This window comes from Puma concolor, chromosome D1, assembly GCF_028749965.1.
Source record: "Puma concolor isolate L17-30 chromosome D1, mPumCon1.1.hap2, whole genome shotgun sequence".
In the NCBI taxonomy this organism is placed as follows: domain Eukaryota; kingdom Metazoa; phylum Chordata; class Mammalia; order Carnivora; family Felidae; genus Puma; species Puma concolor.
Genome location: NC_141676.1, coordinates 24,862,429 through 24,882,366, shown reverse-complemented (window position 1 = coordinate 24,882,366; position 19,938 = coordinate 24,862,429). Strand labels below are relative to the sequence as shown.

The window sequence follows — 19,938 nt, the reverse complement described above, 5'->3', positions numbered from 1 at the left end:
GGAATTTGGAGGGAGGAGTTGGTAAGAGAAAGATAAAGATTGGTATCCACCCTTGAATAAATTAAGTCATTTTAGTCTTTGCTTTAAACACTTTACAAATATGTCTCTCAATCTTATACAATATGGGAGCCATTTTTCAAAATAAAATAAAATTTAAATTTCCAAATAGGTATAGGATTTGAAAGGCACCCATGCAACTAAACAGACCTGAATCTTAAGCATCATTAACTTTATTATAAATCTGTCTCTTATTCTAGCAAACTAGAAGCAAAAATATTTATTTGCATACACATGAGTAATGGAATAAAAGGTGAGATCCTTGTAGTTGTCCTGGGGTTTTAGGTTCTGTCCCCCCAATTGGATAAATTGAAAGTATTTATACATTTTAACAAGAGAGGCTACAAACATCTCTGTTGGGCTAATTGAAGAGGAAACTAAATTTATCATATAGAAAACATCTGCCTTCTACATATGAGTAAAATGGAGAGTTTTCCAAATAAATTTCCTTGAAAAGGATACATGAGACAGGAGTTTTGTACATTTCCTTCCCATTCCTATTAGTGAACGGCTGTGTTTCCTTTTGTTTCAGGCCAAGTGATTAGGCCCAAGTGATAAACATTCATAGATACTGGATTGTCTACAAGCGGGGAGACTAGCGACTCACATCATGGCCACACTGGCAAAATTACCAAGACTTCTACTAGAGTTAAGTGCCAGAAAATTCTTGAGAGTATGCAAAAGAATGCTTTCCTCTTGCATGAAAAAGCCTAAAGGCATTAAAGCTAGTTGACACAACTGCTGATGGCAGGGAAGGAGAGAAAGCTGTACTGGAAACGGTCTGCCCTTTGAGATTTTGGCAAGATGGAGGATGGGTGTGTGTTTCTCCTGTAAGCTCAGGTGATGGGTTTGCCATATTGAAAGGACTCTGAGTGTTGAGGTGAGGATAACATGGGGGAAGAGACTGGGGATTTTGAGTGAAGTCAGCCATGTAGTGCATCACCCATATCAGAATGGTGCAGAGTGAAGGCTCCAGTGAAAAGTCTCCAAGAATCCTCCAATGCACATTCACAGAAAAGCCAACATTGGGATCTCTGGCTCTGCAGTCACCAAAGGACTACAACCGGTATTAACTAAGTAGAAAGGTTTTGTTCATTTCCTTCTCATCCCTTTCTCTCCTCTTGTCTACTTCACAAAATCTGTCGAGTGGAGAGACACCATGCCAAAATCTTTCTTTCTCTTTGCCGGCTCCCAAACATTTGGTCAATCTTGAATGGGGGTGGAGGAAAAATATTTGAATTGTGTGAGAGGTTTAGTTTTGATTCAGATTAAACTAGACTTTTTAAATGCTGAAAAGTAATGCTCTTCTGACACCCACAAATTATCAGAAAAACAATCTATCTGTCAAAGATATCCAAGAGAGATAATGAAGACCTCAGGGCATATTTGAAGGTCCTGGTGGAAAAAAAATAGTATTCTCTGTTTATTCTCTGTATCCTACCAAGCTTGGTATGTTTATTAAACGTGTTAGACATCCTTATTTACTTTTTAAAATGTTTTTGCCATATAGCATTGAATTGCAACCAGTTTTCTTCTCCAATAGAGCTATGCTCTATTGTCATGCTGTTATGATAAAAACTCATTTTATAAATATAGCCTTATAAGAGCCACCTTTGAAACTAAAATATGTGAAATTTTAAATGGTTTTATTCACTGTGTGAAGCAAATCTTCTAAAAATTCCTCTATTAAGGAACTGAAGAACCCTTTTTCTATAGTATATTAAGAAATGATTAAATTTTCTGACAACACCAAGTTTCATTTCTTTTCTTCACCTTCACTTGTACAAGTTTTGCCATTTTTGCTGGAATTATATTGCTGTGAGCCCCCAGAGATTACAGATATACTGTAGTGTAGTCTTAAACATATAAAGCTGTGTAGGAAGGGGTATATTAACAACAACAGAAGAATCTATTTTATGACAAAGGTTACAAAAATATTTACTACTGTATATTATTCTTGTATGTGAGCAGCATTATAGAAATGTAGCCTTTTATCAGTTGATATATTTGCTTCTTCATTCATTCAAGGAAAACAGATTATTCAACATTTCTGTTTTCTATTTGAAGGTTCAATTTTTTATAACATGAAAAGCAAAGTGGAATTTATTTTAGTAGTAACCATTATCATTTAGTGTCATGAATTTTTTGTGCATTTAAATATTCCAAGGATAAAAATTTTATTGCCATTTTTAAAAAACCTTAAAATGTTGTCTTATGAGGAGTTAGGATGATTATAATTACAAAGATGATGTTGATTCACCCGCAGTACTTTAACTGATAGTTTTATGGACCTTTTATTCATTAAAATTTCATTCATGTATATTATCTCACTTTACCCCCATGGGAACTTGATATATAGAAGTAGTTAGTCTTAGGTACCTATTATACATTTGAGATTTGATGAAAGGTTAGATAAATTTCTAAAGGTTTATTTTTTTCAATGCTTATTTATTTTGATAGAGAGAGAGAGAGAGAGGGAGAGAGCGAGCATGAGCTGGGGAGAGGAGCAGAAAAAGAGGGAGAGAGAATCTTAAGCAGGCTCCATGTCAGCACAGAGCCTGATGTGGGGCTTGATCCCATAACTGTGAGACCATAATCTGGGCTGAAATCAAGAGTTGGATGCTTAACTGACTGAGGCACCCAGGTACCCCAGGTTAGATAAATTTCTAAAAAACACGTAAGCTATATGTAAGTAGGAAATATGTAAGCTATATGTAGCTCGAAAATAATAGAGCTATTTCTTTTTTTAAAAATGTGTATTTGTTTTGAGAGAGAGAGAGAGAGAGAGAGAGAGAATAGGGGAGGGGCAAAGGGAGAGGTGGGGAGAGAATCCCAAGAAGGCTCCACGCTTATCGTGGAGCCTGACATGGGGCTTGATCTATCTCACAATTGTGAGATCATGACCTGAGCTGAAATCAAGAGTCAGATGCTTAATGGACTGAGCCACCCAGGTGCCCCAGCTATTTCTAATACTAAATCTCATGAGCTCCCAAAACTTAATCCCATGTTCCCTCCATTTCACAATCACAAATACACCTGCCCTTGGGGAACTTGCTTTAAATGAGGAATATTAAGCAAGAACACACAGCCATGGCAAGCTACTAACTAAAGGGTATTGAGATTTAGGGTAAAAAAATCTGGGTGGGTGCTGGTGATAAAAGTTTTGTAGCATTTAAACTAAGCCTTGACAAATATGTTGATTTCTTAAAAGTGAAGGATCAACTAGTAACATTTTCCTGCTACAGAACAGTGAGATAAAGGCTAAAAAACCTTGTTTTCCCAAGCTGAGGATAAAACATTGGAATCGTGGACTGTTTAAGTACTTGGCATTTGCAGGGCATACATTGAAAAAGAGCACTTCAAGAGTGAGCACTCTTAGAAAGAGTGAGCACTTCAGAAGTCTGTAAGGTCATTCATTGTGGATTCTTGGCCATGAGCTAAACTACACATGCACAAGGTAAGATTTCTTTCAGGCTGCAGCCCAGTAGAGATCTCCTGCTATGAGACTGAAAGTTGAATTATGACACCAAAGGTCTTGCAAGGCTGGGACAAGATGTACAGTTCTAAAAGACATTGGAATTCCAGCCCAACCAGAATGGAAAAACCTCACTGAGCACCTTGGACATACAATGTAGGTCTTAGAAAGGTGCTTAGTAGTGAGGATCCCTTTCTACAGTAAGGGAATTCTTTAAGGCCAAGTTCTAAATGGCAAGAGATATCTCCTAACAGAATATAACCAAGCCTAGCAAGTTTAACTGCCTGTGCAAAGAGTCTAAATACTTTTTATTTTTTTTTATTTTTTATATTTTTTTCAACGTTTTATTTTATTTTTTGGGACAGAGAGAGACAGAGCATGAACGGGGGAGGGGCAGAGAGAGAGGGAGACACAGAATCGGAAACAGGCTCCAGGCTCTGAGCCATCAGCCCAGAGCCCGACGCGGGGCTCGAACTCACGGACCGCGAGATCGTGACCTGGCTGAAGTCGGACGCTTAACCGACTGCGCCACCCAGGCGCCCCTAAATACTTTTTAAAAAGTGGCATAAGTGAGGCTCCCTTCAATATATGACATGATGTGAAGCATAAAAATTTGAAAAATTAGTGTGTAACCAAAGAGGTAGGGAAATGTAACCCTTTGCCAATTTTTAAAAAAAGGTAATAAACATGAATTATAGAATTAGCATACAAAGACTTTAAAGCAGTTATTATTAATATATTTAAAAACCTGAAATAAAAAGTAATTGGTCACAAAGAGTGAACAGATGGCAAGGGTCTGAATAGTAATAGAAGATAATAAAGAACCAAACAGAAATTTTAAGAAGTGAAAATATATCTGGTAAAAAAATTAAATGATGAACTTATTAGAACCAGAATCAGGAATAGAAAGGGATATTAAACTTGAGATAGATTCAATGCAAATTATTCAATCTGAAGAATACTGCAGAAAATGTTAGAAAAAAAAATAAACCAACCGAACATTGACTCACTAACTTGTAGTCAATCTCAAACAATGTAAGCTAGTGTATTTTAAGTACCAGAAAGAGATGAGAAAGAGAATGCTTGTGAAAATATTTGAAAGTCTAATGCTGAATTTTCCCAAATTCATAAGAAACATCAAGTTATATATGAAGACCTATTGATTCCTAATCCCAAGAAGGGTAAATAAAAAGAAAATCATGTCATAGAACACCATACTTAAACTGCTGAAAACTGAAAATAGAAAGTCTTAAAAGCAGAGAAAAAGAAACATATATAGAAAAGAACAATATTCTGAAGGATTACTGACTTCGCTTTGGAAACAAAGGAAGTAGAAGCCAATGAACCAACATCTTTAAAGTGCTGAATGTAAATCAATAGTCAACCTACTATTCTACAAACAATGAAGATACTCCTTAAAAATTGAGAAAGACATTTCAGCTCAATGACAGCTGAGAAAAAATGTCATTAGCATACCTGCTTTTCAGAAAATGAGGAAGTTTTTGAGACTGAAGAGAAATAATAGCAAATGGAAACTTAGATCTTCCAGAAGGAAAGAAGAACACAAGATGATAAATATGCATATAGATATAAAATACATTTTTTCTTTTTAATTTTTATGTAGAAAACTATATAATCAAACGTGTAACCTTATATTACAAGATTTATTTTAGAAGCAGATGTAAAGCATATTAAAACCATAGCACCAAGAATGGGAGTTGAATGGAATTTCACTATGATTCTGACATTTTACTTGTAATTTCACAATACCAAATCTAGGAAAACTTGGTAAGTTCAGATACATATCATAACCTCTAGACAAACTACTAAAAAATAGTATAAAGGGATACAGCTACAAAAGCTACCAAGAAGGTTAAATAATAAAACTTCTTTTATTAACTCTAAAGAATTCAGGAAAGGAGAAAGGGAACAAGAAAAACGTGTAGTGCCACTATAGGACACATTGCAAGTAGTTGAATTAAACCAAACCATGTAAATAACAACATTAAATACAAACAGACTAACCATTCTAAGTAAAAGGCAGAGATGGTTAGACTAGATAACAAAAAGCAAGACCTAACTATCTTGTGGTCTCAAGAGTTAGTATATACTTTATACACAAAGACACAACTAGCTTGAATATAAAAGGATAGAGCTACATACTAAGCATAAGAATATGATATGGTTGTATTAGTATCAGACAAAGCTGACTTGGAGAGTATAGCAAGAGATAAATAGGAAGCTATCAGAATCATAAAATAGTTAATTCTTCAGGAAATATGTAGATCCTAAATGTCTATAAATCTAATAACAGAACTGTAATATACATTATATACTATAAGATATATCTGGACACAACTAGATGGATAATAAAACCAATGCCGATTTTAACACCCTTTAATTAGTAATTAATAGAGAACATAGATAAAAATATCAGTAGTGATATGTATATAGAAGATATAGTGAGACATAGTGACATAGACAAATTGAACATGAAATTACATAACTTGGTTCAGTTTACTTATACAAAATTAAGCTCAATAATTATAAAACACATGTACTTTTCAAGTATAAATGCAAAACAGCAGGATGGACCACACAGTGGACCATAACATGAGTCAAAATATAGTCCAAAGTTATCTAGTCTGCCTAGATATTTCTGTGAACAAAACATTAGTCCGCTATAAATATATCAGGTCAATCAGACAGAAAAATATGGCAAGTATGCTAGGTCTTGATAAGACATGTATAATCTTTAGAATAGAACATAGGGGTGCCTGGGTGGCTCAGTTTGTTAAACGTCTGACTTCAGCTCAGGTCATGATCTCATGGTTCATGGGTTCAAGCCCTGCTTCAGGCTCTGTGCTGACAGCTCAGAGCCTGGAGCCTGCTTTATATTCTGTATCTCTCTCTCTCTTTCTCTTTCTCTCTCTCTCTCTGCCCCTCCCCTAGTCACTTTCTCTTTCTCTTCCCCTCCCCCAGTCACTCTCTGTCTCTCAAAAAAAAAAAAAAAGTTAAAAAAAAAGGAATAGAAAATAAACCATGAAGATTCAATAACTTACACATAAGTCAATTTTTCTAGAGGCCCAGTGGTATGGGACATATTAGGATGTCTCCTTCAAAGTAAAGGGATACCTTTCACTGGCCTACAGAGTTGGAGCTAAATTTACAAGTAAGCAAAATGAGCTACCCAGTTGATGTCAGCTAGTTTCTTTCATTGATCGCCTCAGTGCTACCACAATGGGTATATGAAAGAAACAGTCATGATGGCAGGAATGGATGCTATAGAAGGCCCAGTAGCATGGGCTTCAAGCCTGAGTTAGCTATTGCTGCTGCTAAATGTCTAACTGCCATTAAGAGAAACTTGCATTTAGCTTCCAATATGATACCACCCTTTAAGGGATGGTCACTTGATTCCTTTGGAGAGGATAGTGATTCATCTTGATTAGAATCAACACATATTCTAGGATTAGGTTTTTCTTTTTTTCTCATGGAGTTTTCCCTGGCTACATTTTCTGAGGATTTATGGTTGGTTCACACATGAGATTACACATAAAATTGTATTAGTCTAATGTACCTGACTTACAGCTTTATGAATTATCTATTGCTGAATAAAAATGCCCCCAAATTAAAATATCTAGTGATAAATGAAAGCAGAAATACAACATACCAAAACCTGTAGGATGCAGCAAAAGTGGTTTCAAGAGGAAAGTTCATAGCAATACAGGCCTATCTCAAGAAACAAGAAAACTCTCAATTTAAGTTCACACCTAAAGGAACTACAGAAAGAACATACAAAGCTTAAGACAATAAATATTTATTATACAATTTCTTCGGGTCAAGAATCTGGGAGTGGCTTAGCTGGATAGTTATACAAGCTACAGTTATACTCAACATGTCAGCTGGGGCTATAGTCACCTGAAGGATTGATTGCTTCTGGATATCCATTGCCAATTTCTCTCACTCACAGACCTGGCAAGTAAGTGTTGGTTCTTTGTAGGGGATTCCAATTCCTTGTCACTTGGAGCCTATGTAAGCCTGCTGGAGCTTTCTTAGAACTTAACAAATGCTTCCCCTGGAGCAAATGGTCTCGTGGGGAACAAGGTGGCTGATGTATGTTATGTGGAATAGCTCTGAAAGTCATACAACATCGCTTCTGCAATATCCTATTGTTTATAGAAATTAGCCACATTTGGTGTGACAGAAGACTGCACAAAAGGATGTGCACATGGAAATAAAAATGAATAGGCACCCTTTTGGAAGTTGGCCTTCATATAGGAGCCAATATGGTGATGAAGTTGCCACATGACCATGGGAGCCATTGGTCTGTCACTTACAATATTCTATAGAAATATAGGTCCACAGCAGTAGAGTGGTGGATGGAATGGTCTTTTGTAGGCACAGGTGAGGTTCCCACTTTGAGATTTTAGGCTACCAGAATGGTGCTCCATCCAGCCATGATGCAGTGTATACCTTAATTCTGTGGTCTTATATGGTGTTTCCCAAATAAGTGTAATCCATGGGTATAATTACCAAAGTATGAAGTGGTAGTAGCCCCATTTGTCATCTTTCTCAGTGTTTAGTGAATTTGTACTTCATGCTTCCACAAATGCAGCTTTAATGCATTTAGATTGTCTCTGTTGGGGAGATTTTCCTTTCCTCTGAATTGCTTTGGTTAAAAGTCATGTGTGGTCTCTTTCTCATCTCTGCAATCCATTCAACTGGTCCGTGTGTCTATCCTTATAACCATATCTTGATTGCTGGCTTATGGAGTAAAACCTGAAATCAAGTAGTGTAAGTTCTCCATCTTTTTCTTCCCCAAATTGGCCATTCTAAAAAATTTTTAATGTTTGTCTATTTTTGAGAGACAGAGACAGAGCATGAGTGGGGGACGAGCACACACAATCCGAAGCAGGCTCCAGGCTCCGAGCTGTTAGCACAGAGCCCGACGAAGGGCTCAAACTCACAAATCGTAAGATAATGACCTGAGCCTAAGTCAGACACTCAACCGACTGAGTCAGCCAGGCACCCCTGGCCATTCTAAATCATACGCCTTTTCATACAAATTTTTAGAGTCAACTCGTCAATTTCATCAAGAATCAATTTGGATTGTATTAGAATTTTATTGAATCTACAGATCAACTTAGAGAATATGGACATCTGTCTTAGGTTGGATTCTCTGTGATATTGGGCCCTGACACTGATATTCGCGCCCATGAGGATATTAGTGAGTCCTCTTGAGAATAACAGTTCTTCAGGGATAGAGAAGCAGGTCTGGACAATGAAATACATTCACCCATGATACTTCTTCAACAGAGACCCAAGTCAATTGCATGGGGAGCTCTAAAACAGGAACAGATATTCAGAATTTGCCTGTGATGGCATGATATCATACCAGGTCCACATTGTTTCCAAACATTGAGGAAGTTGTCAGAGTAATAAATACAAAATAAAATAATATGAACTAGAGCTAATAAATAGTAGATATTTGTAACTACAATTAAAAAAAACCCTATACTTCCATATTTGTAAAAAGATAATTAACTGTTAAGGACTAAGCATCATTTCACCAGCCTTGTAATATATGTATTTTTTTCAAAATTCTTTCTATTTCTTTTCTCAGATATCAGTCCTCTTTGTAGTTAGTTAAGAACTGACTAGTGACACATAAGTTTGCAGCTGTTTATGAGAACGTGCAGTCTTCATTTTCAATGTAAATTTTCTTGTTCTATTTTATCAAGCTTCCAGGAGAATAAAACATACCATTACTCTTCCAAACTAGATAAAAATGTGTTGAGTTCAAACAGTTTGGAAAGGATTTACTAGGGAGATGATCACATAGTGTGTATTATGTTTTGCCATAAATTCTGTACTCACAGCATATTAGGGCAAAGTGCTTACTCAGCATTAGTAAAAGTTTGATGTAGTCACTTTGCCCGTTATTATAGAATCTAGTAGATAGAATGGTATTTCCCCATAGAGCAATCCATCCCAAGGATTGCATCATTGTTGATTTATTTCCATTTATGGTGGTGTTGTTTGTACCCAGGGCCTGCTAATTTTCACTTGTCAGAGTAGGAGGGGAGGCATTCTCTTTGCTATCTGTAATTGGAAAATATCCTGTCACTCATTCTTAAATGCTGAGCTCAGATATTACGTCCTTCATGAAGTTGTCACTGTATCTCTTTTCCTCCAGTCTTTCTCTATTGTGAATTCCAATACATTTATTTATAAATTGCCTTATTCCCTGTAAACCAGGAATATTATTTTCTAATTTTTGTTCTTCCTGATGCCCAGGAAAAATACTACAGTGTGTCAATGAATTAATCTTATCCAAGGAAGCTAAATGAAGACAATATAAAAGAAGAAAAATATAAATGAGTTTGATAGAGTATAGTTTTCTCCCCCCAAACAATGTGAAAAAGGTTGGGGTAGATATTTTTAAATTGAGTATATTAAGATATTAAAATTATTTCCAAATATGTGACACAGGTGGCAGAGAGTCCTGGTTGAAGATTACAGAAGAAATTGGTATTTTATGAAATAACAAATCCACGATGTATTTTGGTGCACAATATAGCAAACAATATGTATTTATCGCAATATGTTCAAATGTACTCTAATCAAATGATGTAGGCCATTTGGTTAAAATATTAAAATATTGTCAGATGACTAAAAATGCAGCATCAGTTTTTTTTTCTTTCTTCTTCTTTTTTTTTTTTTTTACAGGCAAAGATCTTGTTTATAGCCATTTTATTAAATGCCTAAAGAATAGTTAAGTCTTATCAGATTGCCATGCTTTTTCTAGAAGGTTGAATCACTAGCAGTGGCTGTATCCCTCCATGAGTAGAACTTCTGGACCCTGAGCTTCCTCCATAGTCTCAGCCTCATTGAATTGTAGAAACTATTTTGTCCACCCTCCCCTTCAGTCCTCAGCATAAAAGCAGCTTCTTGCTTTTGGCTAACCATGCCTTGTGTGTTCTCTTAATCTTCTCCATACCTTTGTAATTATTCGGTAAGTTAATGTCTTTCCAATATTTCCCTTGTATATCCTTCCGAGATCCTAAATCAGAAACCAATTTTACCTTACCTTCATAGATTGTATTTCTTGTTGAAAACTTTCTCCACCCTGGAGGGGGTATATTTCCACATTCCATGTTTTCTTTCCAATTTCTCTTTCCTTGTAAATACCAACATGGGAGCTACTTTTTATACAGTTTCATCTCCTATGCAAATAGACCTAAGGGCCAGAATTTGAATCAGTGAGTCATTTAAAGTTGGAAGACTGGTAGATTCACTACAGTTTCCAAATTAGCAATATATCTCAAATATTGAAACACACTGGAATAAAAGTTGTAGTTACATGAGAAAATTTTTAATGAGAAGGTAATAGCTCATGGAAGCTCCAGAATATGACAGCTGAATGTCAGCAGTTTCTTAATCTTTGCAAAGATTGCAGATCTGAGCATAAACACTATTGTCTCTCAGTTACTTATTATTGTCAATGCTTACCTATGAAATATAAAGGTTTCACTGAATTAGGTATTTATTAAGCATTAAATTTTAGATAAATATGGGGTCTCCTTTCAAAAAGTTCATTTCTAAATTTGTTTTTAACATTTTATTTATTTTTGAGAAACAGAGAGAGACAGAGCCCAAGTGGAGGAGGGGCAGAGAGAGACACACACAGAAACCAAAGCAGACTCCAGGCTCTGAGCTGTCAGCACACAGCCTGATGTGGGGCTGGAACCCACCAACCGTGAGATCATGACCTAAGCGGAAGTAGGACACTTAACCATCTGAGCCACCCAGGTGCCCCCCAAAAGTTCATTTCTAAAAGGAAGCCAGAGCTTCTATTCTGCCTCCTACTTAAGCACCTGTAACTTGCTTTTCATACTAACCTTTCTGTGGTGATTCTTCTTTTCGAAACTCATTGTTGACGTACTTAGTTGCTAAAGGGAGACATGGATTTTCCTTGTCCTCTTGGATTTGTTATTAGCTCTGCTCCTTCTATTTCATGAAACTAACTCCTTCCCTATTTCCTATCACTTTGCTCATCTTGGTTCTATCCTTTTCACTACTATCTCCATACACAAGTCACTTTGTCTTGCTCCTTTCTCCCCTTCCACTGCATAGTTCTGGCTGTTTCCAAACTCACATTTTCTTTTTTATTTTTTTTTAACGTTTATTTATTTTTGAGACAGAGAGAGACAGAGCATGAACGGGGGAGGGGCAGAGAGAGAAGGAGACACAGAATCGGAAGTAGGCTCCAGGCTCCGAGCCAGCAGCCCAGAGCCTGACGCGGGGCTCGAGCTCACGGACCGTGAGATCGTGACCCGAGCTGAAGTCGGAAGCCTAACCTACTGAGCCACCCAGGCGCCCCTAAACTCACATTTTCAACTACTAGCTCAGTCTGAGTTCTAGCATCATGGAAATGCCTTTCAAAAAATATTTACCATTATTAAATCTTGAACTCTGGTTTTGCATTTCTATCTCTCTGCTGGGCAACTATTTTTGATGCCATAAAATAACCTCAGTGTACATTCATAAAGTAAAATGATTTCATTGCAGGATCTTGCTACTGAAATACAAGTTTCCTTTCTGACTGCTTGTTTCACACAGTTTAGTGTAGAGGTTGAAAAATTACAGCCCCTGGGCCAAACCCAGCCTGCCACCTGTTTTTGTATAGCATATAAGCAAAGGATATTTGTTATATTTCAAATAGTTGGAAAAAAATTGAGGGGAGAATAATATATCATGACATGTGAAATTTTATGAAATTAAAATTATGTCTACAAATAATGGTTTTTTTTTTTTTTTTTTTTTTTTGGAATACAGCCATGCTTATTTGTTTGCATGTTGTCTATGGCTCCTTGGGTCCTATGATGACAGAGCTTAACAGTTGCATCAGAGAGAATGTGGGCTGCAAAGCTTAAAATATTTAATATTTGGCCCTTTCTAGAAAAAGTCTCCTGACCCCTGGTTTAATGGATGAAGCCTGAGTGTAAGAGTATACTAGTGGAGCTGGATACAAATCCTAGATACTCTCTTCACCAGCTGGGATTTCAGAGAAAGCTACTTAGCACAAATAGGCTCAGTTTTCCTCTCTATGAAATAGATATGGCAACAGCCAAGTCCTTCCATGAGGTTTATTTCACCACAATGTAAGACTTTTACTATAGGCATTAAATTATTTTTCTAGTTTCTTCTTTCAAATTATTCTGATGAAACAATGACAGACAAATCTGTATCATGGTATCATCTCAGGAATATTTCATAACATCTCTGTTGTTCAAGACTGTTTCAGACTCAAGTGAAAGAATCTCAGCTTGAATTCATTTAGCCAGGCAAACATTATATTATTTAATTGTATATAACTTTAGCACTTCCTTTCTAAATGTTATATATACACACACATGCAGTACATAAATAAGCAGACATGGTATATGATGCATTATCTATATAAAGTGTATTACACATATGGTGTTATAAAAATGGGTCCTATGAAGTGATGTTAGAAAAATTGCCTTACCCTCTATACTACTCACAAAAATAGACTTCAGTTTATTTAAAGGCCTAAATGTGAAAGTTACAACTACATGATAATAGAATAATGTAGGAGAACCTCTTCTCTTGCTAGTTTTTCTGTTTTTCATCCTCCTGAATCTCTTTCTGTATGAACACACATGTGCACACACACATATATATCTCTTTATATTATATATAATATATATATAGATGCATATGTTAGCCATACTATAAAAAAACTTACAGTAGCAAGAGACAACCAGTAATAAATTATGTAAGTGGCAACATAGATCTTAAAATAATATTCGAGTTAAAAAAGTAAGATGCCTCTCTTTCTAACTCAAAAAAAAAATATTGCTTTGTGATCTCTTTATGTTGCCAATTATCTAATTGGTTGCTTCTTGCCATAAGGTATTCCATAGTATATATCTAAAATATTTATTTACCCATGTCCTTAAGATAGATATTAAGGGTGCCACCAAAATTTTTTTTTATTACAGAGTGCTACAGTGACCACATTTGACTTACCAATTTTTGTAAGTGTATGAATGTATGTATTTTTGTGATCCACCCTAAAATTCATATGGCATCTCAAGGGACTCCAAATAGCAAAATAATCTTAAAATAGAAACAAATTAGATGTCTCACACTTCATGATTTCAAATTTACTACAAAGCTATGATAATCAAAACAGTGCGGTACTGGCACAAAGACATATAGATAAATGAAATAGAAGAGAAATCCCAGAAATAAACCCTCATATATAAGGTCAAATGATTTTTGACAAGGGGGCCATGACCATTCAATGTGGAAAGGACAGTCTTTTCAACAAACAGTGCTGGGAACACTGGATATCAATATACAGAAAATGAAGTTGAATCTTTATATCATGTGTGAAAGTTAACTCAAAATGGATCTAATATTTAAACAATTAGGTTTCTCAAATTAATATACTTAGTTTATGAATCTATTTTATATTTATTCTACGTTTATAGAATGTTCACAATGTTTACTATATATAACTTGGTATTCACAGGTTGATAACTCACTCTCTTTGTCCTCAAAGAGTTTATAGTCCAATAGGGAAGATGAGGGTAAAAACCAAATCAATAATAGTATTTGTATGTCTATCACATATAGGATACATGAGGATAGCAATGGATTTACATCTGCAGGTGCTGTGAATCACAACCAAAAGGCAGTTTCTTTAACAGCATTCAGAAAAAGCACATAGATATATTACTAGTGGTTCTGCCATGATATGTTTGAATTAAAAATAAATATGGAGTTAACATAGTTCATGTCAACTACATATGTTGTGTGGTTTTAGGTTGGTGTTGAGTCCCCTGACTATCATTTTACCTGTTGACTTTTGACAAGGTCTATGAAATTCATGCATTCAGAGGATGCAGAATTAATCTTTGGAAAATTTGAATAATATGAGATTATAGGGAAAAGATTTAGCTTTTAAATGGTCTTAAATTAGATGTTTATTTATAGCTTGCTTATTAGGTTTTTTTAAAGTTTATTTTTATTTAAAAAAATTTTTAAGTTATTTATTTATTTATTTTGAGAGAGAGTGAGACAGACAGAGAGAGAGAGAGAGAGAGAGAGAGAGAGAGAGAGAGAGAGAGAGAGAGACAACAAGCAGGGGAAGGGCAGAAAGAGGGAGAGAGAGAATCCTAAACAGAGTCCATGCTATCAGTGCAAAGCCCGATGTTGGGCTCAAACTTAAGTACCCTGAAATCATGACCTGAGCCAAAATCAAGAGTCTGATGTTTAATTGACTGAGCCACCCAGGCACCCCCTTAGGTTTTTTTTTTAATTAATGTCCTTTCTTTTGTCCATTTAACTTCTTTGCTGTAAGAAATGACCACTCTCTCCAGCCCCTTTCCCCAACCAAAAATGGCTATTTCTACCTGTGCCCACTTTTAATTGAATCTATTATTGACTTAACCTGCACTTATGTGATTTCTTTTTTGTGTGATTGGAAATCGTGTTTTATTCAATTATTATCAAAGGAATGATTTAAAGATACAGGTTTTATGAAGGATACGTGTTTTAAAGGGCAACAATCTTTGTATTTAAGGTTCCTTTTAATATACTAAAATTCAAGATCTGTTATTTATTTATTAAAAATTTTTTTAATGTTTATCTTTTTGAGAGAGAGAGAGAGAGAGAGAGAGAGACAGAGTGTGAGTGGGGGAGGGGCAGAGAGAGAGAGGGAGACACAGAATCTGAAGCAGGCTCCAGGTTCTGAGCTGTCAGCACAGAGCCCGATGTGGGGCTCGAACTCACAAGCTGTGAGATCATGACCTGAGCCAAAGTCAGATGCTTAACCAATTGAGTCACCCAGGCGCCCCTCAAGATCTGTTATTTATTTATTTATTTCTATTTATTTATTTTTCTCCTGTGATTTTTTAATTTGACCTTTGCTGATTATTTTATTATTTTTTAATATATGAAATTTATTGTCAAATTGGTTTCCATACAGCACCCAGTGCTCATCCCAAAAGATGCCCTCTTCAATACCCATCACCCACCCTCCCCTCCCTCCCACACCCCATCAACCCTTGGTTTGTTCTCAGTTTTTAAGAGTCTCTTATGCAAGATCTGTTATTTAAATGAAGTTGAAGGACAATCTATTCAACGGCTGGTAATCACAGACTGAGAATTTGGAATTCTTGTGGCTTGATCTCATTGGATACTTTTTGAATAGAACACATTAAATGAAATATGGGGAAGTGCAAAAGAAGTAAAATTGCATACAGAATTCAAATACAAAGGTCATGTTTGCATCTTTTGCTTTCTCAAAACCTATCATGTTTCTAATATGTTACAAATGTATTGAAGAATATGTTCAAACTATTCAGTAGTTTACGAATAATTGAGTGAATCAGAATATCCTCTCTAGGATAGTATCACTAACTTCATAAAAGGAAATTTCAGCACTTATAGAACTTTTACTAATAAAATATTGTTTCAGCTATATATCTTTGGATTATATACATTTTCTTGATGAGTGTAACCAGTGCTTTTCTGTGCATTATGAAGCAAGGTGTGGGGGTGGGTAAAGGCATTAAATTCCCTTCATGTTTTATAAAATGCTATTATATACATTTACCAACCATCTTACGTGGGTGTCTGGGCAGGTATTGTTAGTCTTCTGACTCCCAGTTAAAATTTCTTGCAGACACTAAATTATCAATCCTTTGCTTCTAAAAAATATAAACAAATGTGGTAGAATCATTGGAATTATCAAATGATCTGTAAATATAGGCCCATTCAACCCCCTAGTTTGTGATTAAAAATACTTCAAAGGGAAAAGAGAACAAATTATGTTACTCAGCTGCCAGATATATTTATTGAAAAAATGGTATATACAGCGATCAGGTGAACACTTCTGATATTAACCCAATTTCTGATTATGCCAGTTCTGTTTGAGAAGGAAAACAACTGATGTCATTTTCCAAGATGGAGTGTGGGTAGATAAGTTGCCACATAGGTGTCCCCACAAAGAAATTTACCAGATAAAGACCATGAAAGGAAAGAGGAGACACAATGTTAATGGGTTCTTTAAAGTTAATGGGTAAGAGCTGGAATAAATTCTCCTTCAGAGTTCAAACTAAACCATTCCGAGAGAGTGAGGCAAGACCAGCACTTTCTCAGAGCACTTAAAAATGTCAAAGGCAAGATGTGGAGATGGAGGTGGGAAAGGATGTGAGACAGTGTACTTGTGTTTGGGGACATTTACAAGAGCAGGGGACTTTTGAGTCATATCTAGGTTTAAATCCTAGATCCACCACTTTTCAATGATGTGCATATAATAGCAGGTCAGTGTTAAACCAAGACCAAATCATACCAAACACAAAATTCTGAAGTGATATGCCAGAGCAATGGGAAGTTTTCAAGGGAAATATTAAAAACAAGTTCAGAGTTCTAGAAAGTCACCAAGAACATAAATACATTGAGAGAGAGAGAGAGGATGGAGAGAGGATACCTGGGGGCTTTTTCTTTGGGGAGAGTTGTGTGTGTGCTGTGAGTCTCTGCCACTGCAAAGCAGAAGGTGCCTGTCCCCAACCTCAATTCTACTGAAAAGGGCTTCTATGGGACCCTTAGGAGTGCTTGATATATATTTCTTATAATAGTAGGGGAGTAACACAGTCGAGTCTTACTAAGGAATATAAAGGCAAGAGGTTGTAGCTGTCAGCTTGAGATGAGAGAGAGAGAGAGAAGAGAGGGAAAGAGAGATACTTAAAGTGATGAGTGGGGCCAGGGACAAGGAGTGGAAATGTTTCACCAGTACCAGATGTGTGTGACTTGGAGAAAGAGCCAACTGAAGTCATTTAAAATACTGACCAAGAGAACACATAGATGCATGATGGGACAGGAAGACAGAGATCCTGAGTGGATAAGCTGCTAAAGTTCAGGGTTTGCAGGAGTGGCAATCTAAGGAAAATCCTTGCTAGCATGCAGCACTGTATCATCGGCTGTATGGGGCAAGGTGGAGATGTGTTGATTCTGAGTAACATGCGAAGGTAATCAGGAAGGAAAGCATTGCGCTCTGGAATGCCAGGGGAAGGCATTATCAAGCCTCCCATAAGCAATGCCTTGGGTTTTTTCTTTTTTTAATTTTTAAAGTTTATTTATTTATTTTGAGAGAGACAGCATGAGCAGGGGAGGAGCAGAGATGGAGAAAGAATCCCAAGCAGGTTCTGCACTGTCAGCACTGACCCCAATGTGGGGCTCGAACTCATAAAATCATGAGATCATGACCTGAGCCTAAATTAAGAGTCAGATGCTTAACTGACTGAGCCACCCAGGCGCCCCGCAATGCCTTAACAAGAACTTGACTCTGCTTTTACCTGTCTCCCCCAGCATACCCCATCCTGTGCACCACTCAGGAAACAAATGTCTGTTTCCTGAGATTTTTAAAGTCGTATGTGTATGTAACAGCAGGCTGCCCCCTACTCGTTACTGGCACCAGAAGAGAGCAGCCCAGCTGAGGTAGTAGCGGTACAGCAGCCCTCTTGACTTAGAGGGCTGTACCCTGAATGGGCGTGTCTATACCAGCAGTGCGCGCCTACGTGCAGCTCCGCCCCCTGGAGGTCTGGGCCGCGCAGCCGCAGTCCTTCATGTTCCTTTGGCGCGCAGCAGTTTGGGGAGTGTCTCTGCTCTGCCCGGTGAGTCACTGAGCCGGTCACCGCGGCCTGTCTATAGGTTCCAAAGAAAAACTCTCTGAATAATTTTGTGGCAGTAGTTGGGCCCCTCAGAGTCACGCACTTCCTAATCTTGAGTTAAACGGGGAGCAATATTTACTTTAAGCCCGTGCAGCTTCCACAAAGCCTCACCTTGACTTTCCGAATCAACAAGTAAGCGGTGGTTGGTGATGTCTCCTCGCCGCCGCAGTGGCGCCGCATGCTTGAGCAGCTGTTTGCCCGCCTGTCCCTCCTGGTGCTCAACAGTTTTGGCCTCCAGGGCATGCGCCTGAAGCTCATGGCCACCATGTGCCAGAGTCGGTTCCCCTCCATGAGCATGTACTAGGGGAACCAAAACACCATGAAGCACCACCTTCTCATCAGCTGCAACTCCACTCCAGGGAGCTGGATTTCCACCTTCATAGCATCAAAGTCCTTCCTGTGGGTACAAGTCGTGGGATGGTTATGAAGGGTCCCCAGCATGAGCCACCCGCAGGACATGGGTGATCTGCTGGCCACAGGTGCGGGGATTCCAGAGAGTGAGGCAGAGCCCCAGGGTAAGCATATATCATGACTGAGCTGCCCCAAGCGGCCATGGTAGTGGCTGAGTGTGGCTCACTGAGGTCTGGTCTCCGATGGGGTTGCTGCTCATCAAGATCCAGAAGGGTGTCAGTTTCTTTCTGTTTTTGTTGTTGTTGTTTTGTTTAAATTAACTTAATTCTTTTTATTTATTTTTTAAATTTACATCCAAGTTAGCATATAGTGCATAATGATTTCACGAGTAGAATCCAGTGATTCATCCCCTACATTTAACACCCAGTGTCAGCTTCTGCACAAGAGGTTGGAGGAGCACCAGGTCACCCTCACAGCTGAGGAAGAGAAGCTGCTGCTCAAGGCCAGAGGCAGGCCCAGCAGGCGCAAAACATCCAGTACAAGCAGGAATGGGTGAGAGGCCTTCATGAGGAAGAGCCCGGTGGGCATGAAGAGGGCATGGGCAGAGGCCAGTGGGACAGTGATACCCAGGACCCTAGGGTCCCGCTCAGGAAGCAGAGGGGACTTGGCAGCAGCAGCAAGGGGAGGAAGAGGAGAAGGAGAAGGAAATGGTTGGGGGTGTAGATGAATATTTCCACCAGGTGGTGGGCAAGGAGCATGATGAGGATATATTCTTTTTTTTTTTATTTTTTTTTTTTTTAATTTTTTTTTTCAACGTTTATTTATTTTTGGGACAGAGAGAGACAGAGCATGAACGGGGGAGGGGCAGAGAGAGAGGGAGACACAGAATCGGAAACAGGCTCCAGGCTCTGAGCCATCAGCCCAGAGCCCGACGCGGGGCTCGAACTCACGGACCGCGAGATCGTGACCTGGCTGAAGTCGGACGCTTAACCGACTGCGCCACCCAGGCGCCCCGAGGATATATTCTTAAAAGATGGCCAAGAGGACACAGCCTGCTGGGCCCCCCAGTCCAGACGCAGCTGGTAAAGAAGTAGAGGCCTTCAAAGATACTACTAAGAGCATTTTTATATTTTTGTGAGGGTTTTTTGTTGTTGTTTGTTTGTTTAGTTTTGTTTTTAATTGGTGTCTATCTCCATTTGGTGACAGTGCACTTGGAGTGGGAGGTAAAATGACAGGTATGTAATTTATTTACATTCCACAAATTCTAATCCTACCTTGGAAAACATT

At 37.7% G+C, this 19,938-nt stretch overlaps 1 protein-coding gene and 1 pseudogene across 2 annotated transcripts in view; both read left to right on the top strand.

The window, feature by feature from the left end:
* The window catches only part of RAG1 (recombination activating 1), a 1,204,476-nt gene that overhangs the window by 703,680 nt on the left and 480,858 nt on the right, over window positions 1–19,938 (top strand). The window lies entirely within an intron of this gene.
* LOC112865590 (suppressor of SWI4 1 homolog pseudogene) lies at window positions 17,531–18,832 on the top strand (annotated as a pseudogene).